A 6,000-nucleotide genomic window follows, 5' to 3' on the forward strand; every position below is an offset into this window, starting at 1 on the left:
TCTTAAAGTTCTAAATATTTAGGGATTAATTATCCAGGAGAAATGTGGCCTGCTAAACAGAAAGTTTGAGCAGACTTTAGCAGACATTCTCTTTCTAGCTCTTTCTCTCTGGTATTTTTGGCCGAATAATGGACCTCTCGGTGCCTCATGTTGTCTATAGGCATAACCTGATTTCTAAAATGTTTTGAGCTCCATAAAATCAAAGAAGGTGCATAAGAATTAGTTGTTAGAAACTAGCAACCTTTAGGCCATTAGCTTCCCAAGATTGTGGTATGAAGTAATTTGGGCCAATTTTAACTTAACTTCTATTTCCCCTGTTTCAAAGCAGCATCCTATATAGCCTGTATTACGGTAACATTAGTGTTCAGAATAGCTGTCATATTTTCTCCAGACTTAGAAATGTACAGACAGGCACATTTCCAGCCGAATAGCAGATATAGACATTTTCTGGATAGTTATTCCATAATTTGTACTCTACTTCTGAAATATTCCACACACATACAGGGTGTCATTATGAAGATCTAATTTGTGCATGTCAGTAATAGTTGCCTTGCAAGTCAGAAAACAGAGTTCTTTCAAATAGATGTATTTGGGGGCTATAGAAATGGTGTCTTAACTCTCCTGCAGCAGATAGGTTGCATGAAAAGCATCTGCAGAATCATTACATGAATCCAGAAAAAGAAGTGCCTTTATTCATCTCAGTTTATGCAACGTACTGTATTTAACAGCTCTGGTAAAGACAAGTGAAAGCTTGGCTCTAAGGAAATCATTGGCAAAATTCCCACCGACTTCAGTGGGGCCGATACTGCTGTTAACTCTTCCCTACAAGGAAAATCCAGATTGGCTAGGAAGCTGGCCTGCCTCTGCTAAGACCTCAATCCAGACTGCTTACATGTTGAACTGACTTTGTACAATTACGAAAGCTGTTATTCTTGAGAATTTGCCAAATCCTCAAGACAAAACTAGCATAATAAATTATCCCCAAACTTTTACCCTGGAGTAAAACAGACCTCATTTTATAAGTGAAAGCACCTATGTTGACTTCGATATTCCAGTGGTTTCACTGACAGTTTTACAGAAATTAAAAAACTTACCTTATTTCTAAAAAGAAACTCAAGCTTATTAAATGAACGCTGCTGAAACATTCTGCCTCCAAGTTTGACATTTCATCAAAAATGCACTAAAATATATAACATTTGTTGAAATATAAGTATATTGTTTTGTGTCTTCTGAAACTATCAGAATTAAGGATGATTTATAGTTTGTGAGGAAAGGCTAAGTGAATTGGGATTGTTCAGCCTGGAAAAGAGAAGGCTCTGGGGTGAAATAATTGCCCCTTCCAGTACCTGAAGGGAATGTAGAAGATGGAGAGACTATTTACAAGAGCCTGGAGTGACAGGACAAAGGGGAATGGTTTCAAACTGACAGAGAGTAGGTTTAGATTGGGTATTAGACAGAAATTCTCTGCTGTGAGGGTGGTGAGGCCCTGGCACACAGTCTTCAGAAAAGCTGTGGCTGAACCATCCCTAAAAGTGTCCAAGATCAAGTTGGACAGGGCTTGGAGCAACCTGGGATAGTGGAAAGTGTCCCTGCCCATGACAGGGGGTGAAATGGGACGGGCTGTAAGTTCCCTTCCAACACAGACCATTCTATCATTCAAATATGTCTGTTCCAGACCATTTACTACACCAAACCATTCAGTTTCCTTGTTCCCATCCAAATACAAAGATGACTTTGTGAATAGCAAAAAACCACAAGGAACTGAATTTAATGTGGAACAGAAAATTCAGCAACATTGTGATACTGCAACAAAACTGTGGAGAGTTTTCTCTACAAGCTAGAGTGAAGATGGTCCATATTTAGAGTCCTCTGCTAAGCACACAGAATGCAAATCCATGTTAGTGGTCATTGACTAACTCCCTGTGTCCCCTTGCAAATTCTTTCTAGCTGCTTTTCTTTTGAACTCTGTAAAGATTCACAGTAGATGTTCAAGTACTGCTGTTCTGATCATAGCTGGACGAAATCAGACTGTTTGCTCTGAAGCAGTAAAGCTAAGAATAGCTTTTACTTTGCAAGGAACTGCCACTGAAGAAACTGGTAATATTTCTGTTGGAGTGCTGTAGGACTTGTTCCCATGGGATGGTATGTAGCCTGATTTCAATACAGCCAAACACTTCATCATTATTTAACAGGCTTATTAACTTTACTGGGATTACTCATGCACCTTAATTTATATATGCCCTTAAATTCTTTATTGAACTAGGTTATATAAAGTGTCCTTAAAAACAAAAAACAAAAACAAAAACAAAAAAAAAAAAAAAAAAAAAAAGAAAAAAAAAAAGTCCACTCATGTTTTTCATTTTCCAAAATGTATGTTGAGAACTGCAGTCTTTCACTATGATTTCTTTCTGAAGCCAGTATTTGCCAGCCTCCATCATGGGTCAAAAGAATGTTTTTCACACACATGCTGTTCATACCTCCTTCTGCATTTTCTGACAGCTCACAGAATCTGAGGTTCTTTTTACTTCACTGCCTGTCACAGCGAGCTGTTTCCTTTCTTAGTAAAGCCAGCCTTACTAGAAATGTCTGTAAATTCTCTTCTGGTTTGCTGTTCTGTATCTAGTAAAAAAAATCATGCTGGAGTTTTCACAGCCAGATTCCTCTTCAACTCAACATTGAGGAAAAGGACACAAATAGTAATGTCAGCATTGCTTTCATGTGTCGATCACATGTAGATTTTCAAAAGAAAGAAAAAAGAAATTTCCCCCTTATATTCTGAGTTTATTTACTCTGTGAAGGAGGCAATGACTGTTCTTTTTAAAGAGCTAGCAGCCTTAGCATTCAATTTCTGTTCAGAACTTACTTTCATGGAGAACACACACAAGAGTGCATTTGTATCTCGGGCAAGTGTATCCCAAATTCATTTTCTTCATGAGTGAAGACACAAGAGTAGGGACTTTCAGGAGATTACAATCACATTAACACATTGTCACATCCCCAAGACTGTTGTTAATTGTGTTTTAGCTGAAAGTCGTCTCTTGCAGTCATGGTTCTACATAGTGGAGTAACTCCTTTATTTGCTTACGTGGACATGGCTGGTCACTCCTAGAGAATCTAGCACTGTGGAGTGACTTCTGTAAAACCAGACCCCTAGATATTGCCTTCATATAAACAGCAACTAGGAGTAGTAATGGTCTATGAAATATTAATAAAGGTCTAAAGAATTAGTATGTTCTCTCTTCCTGCATTCCCTGGCTCCTCCTTACACAAAGTAATTAATATTTACCTTAGACGCCAGATAAAATACTGGAGCTTTAAGCTGTCAGAGTTGCTAATAGCTTCTCATCAGATTGATGGCTTTTGAGATGAAAGATGAACTAGAGATCTTTCCTGCTAGAAAGACAAGTTTGTTCTACGAGGATAGAAATGAGACTTAATTGTGTGTGTGACTTCAGAAAGTCCTCACTATTTTACTAGCAGGATGGCAAGGTCAGAAAGTACTCAACATAAAGATTTTATCACCCTTTATAATGCCTTCAGCATTATATTAATTTCCAAGCTTATTGTGAATATTCACAGCATTTTCTAACGCCTTCGCTACAGCGTTATGTCCCACATTGCCCTTCCATCCAGACATATGATGAGAGAGGAATGTCAAAATACTTTTTTAAACTGGTAAGTCCTAGAGAAAACTTCCGTCCTGTCTATGAACAGTCATCTATGAAACTTCCGTTTAAGACATGGCTAAAGAACAACAATTGGTATTTTTCTTCCACCTCAGGCTGATGTTTCCTTGTTTCATACTTTCTATTCTTTGGGCGTTTTATCCTTTCTTCCCCTTCACACTCATTTTGATGATTGCTTTGTGTCTCTCTTCCCACGGGGTGCAGCCCCCCAAGGACAGGCTGCTCCAGCCTGGAAGCAGGAACCCTCTCTCCACAGGGTCTCCCACCGGATCACAGCCTCCTCCACGCATCCACCTGCTCCAGCATGGGCACCTTCCCCACGGGCTGTGGGTGGATCCCTGCATCCCCATGGATCCCCATTGGGCTGTGGGTGGATCCCTGCATTCCTGCGGACCCCCATGGGCTGCAGGGTCTCAGCTGCTTCACCACGGTCTCACCATGGCTGCAGAGGAATATCGGCTCCGGCACCTGGAGCACCTCCTCCCTCTCCTTCTCCACTGATCTTGGTGTTGCCATGTTTTTTCCCTCACACCTTCTCATCTCCTCCTCTTCTCTGTCTGGAATTAACACTTTGTTTTGATTTTCTTCTTAAATCTGTTATCCCAGAGGTGTTATCATCATCTCTCACTGGCCCAGCCTTGGTCCATCCTCAGAGTCATCAGGGATTGGCTCTGCCAGACATGGTGGAAGCTTCCAGCAGCTTCTCCCAGAAGCCACCTCTGTGGCCCCCCTGCTACCAAAAACCAGGCATTGCAGAACCAACACATTAACAGACACAGATAAGCAACGTACACATCAGCCTGCAGCAATTTCAAGTTCTGTATTACGAGCACTTGAGAACCAGAATGCACACACAATGATTCCTCTCTATCTCTGTCTGTCCCACAGGACACTATTCAAAATGTATATTTTTTTCAAAATTTATTTTGAGTATAACAAAATTCTCAGGAAATGTGGGTTTGTCTGGCTCCCATTTTTATGTGTTTGTGCTAAGTTTGGCTTTGGCATTCCTATGTACCACCCAAGTTGTATTTTATTTGGAGGCATTTTCACAGTGCTCCTCTCTGCTTCAGAGGACTCAGCAAAGAAGTACATGTTTTGCACTTTGCAACATGGAATTGGAACTGTCACTATAGTATGTATAATTACATTTAGATATTGAATTCCCTAGGCACTCTTATTTATCTTGAGTACAAGGTATGTGTTTTCTTGGGCAAACACAACCACCTTCTCTTTTGACCCTAATGCCTGTGAAAAACACCCATAATTACTAGTGAAACACCAAAAAAGTGCCAAGTTTGAGCATGTGTTTCATTTACTTTTTTGTTTGTTTATGTATCTATGCATACATTCTTATGCTGGACTGGTTCTTGCTTCAATATATCCCCAATTTCAGCTGAAAAGCTCAGGAGGTTAATGCTCAGTGTCTCTCAAAATGAAAAATTCTTGTTTAAAGGACCTTTTGTACACTTCAGAAAGTTACATCATTTTGCCTTCAGACTCCTACATTCCTACCATAATTTCAGGGAAAGACTGAACAGATACAGAACTTAAAAACTCTTCCATGGCATGAAGAAAAACAAATGTGCTACCATAACCAAAAAAGCAATGGAAGCACAAATATCTATACGTCAAGATACTCAATCTCATGGCTCATGTAAATCCTCATGGCTTCACTCTTTTCATCAAAATTGTGACAATTTGCAACAGAAGAGAATTGCCAACTGTTGGGAAAAAAAGGAGGTGCAGGATCCTAAAAATTTCTATATGTAAGGCAGGAAGTTTATTAGTGCGTCCTCAAACATATTGTAGTTCATCTTTTTATTTTAAAAAAAAAAAAAAAAAAGGCACCTTTTAAACTTTGAAACTTACACTTGGAATAACACCAATCACTGTAAAGTCAGACCTTTAACTCTTCATGGTATAATGGACTACACTGAGATGTAATACTTAAAAATATTTGACACTGGTTGTAAAATCATATATAGGACTTGGATTTAAAGTTCTTTCTGTTATTACATTTCCCATCCACTTTTTTATGTTTCTTTTTTTCCAGAGCAGAAACTTCTTACAGCCTCTGCTTCAAATACAAGAAAATCTGGTCCCAGATGTCACTAATTGGGAACAGGTTAGCAGAGAGATTTACACAGAGATGCCTGAAGTTACAATTCATCATGTGGGATCTGACAACAGCCTGTTTCACTGGGCTGTTTCATTTCACTGTATGATAATAAGCTTTAACCAGTACCATGCAAAGCACAGAGGACACATTTAAGCAGGGAAATTACATTAATATAGCTCTTAGTGTTTGTAA

This window comes from Hirundo rustica, chromosome 4 (genome assembly GCF_015227805.2).
Source record: "Hirundo rustica isolate bHirRus1 chromosome 4, bHirRus1.pri.v3, whole genome shotgun sequence".
NCBI classification, from domain to species: Eukaryota; Metazoa; Chordata; class Aves; order Passeriformes; family Hirundinidae; genus Hirundo; species Hirundo rustica.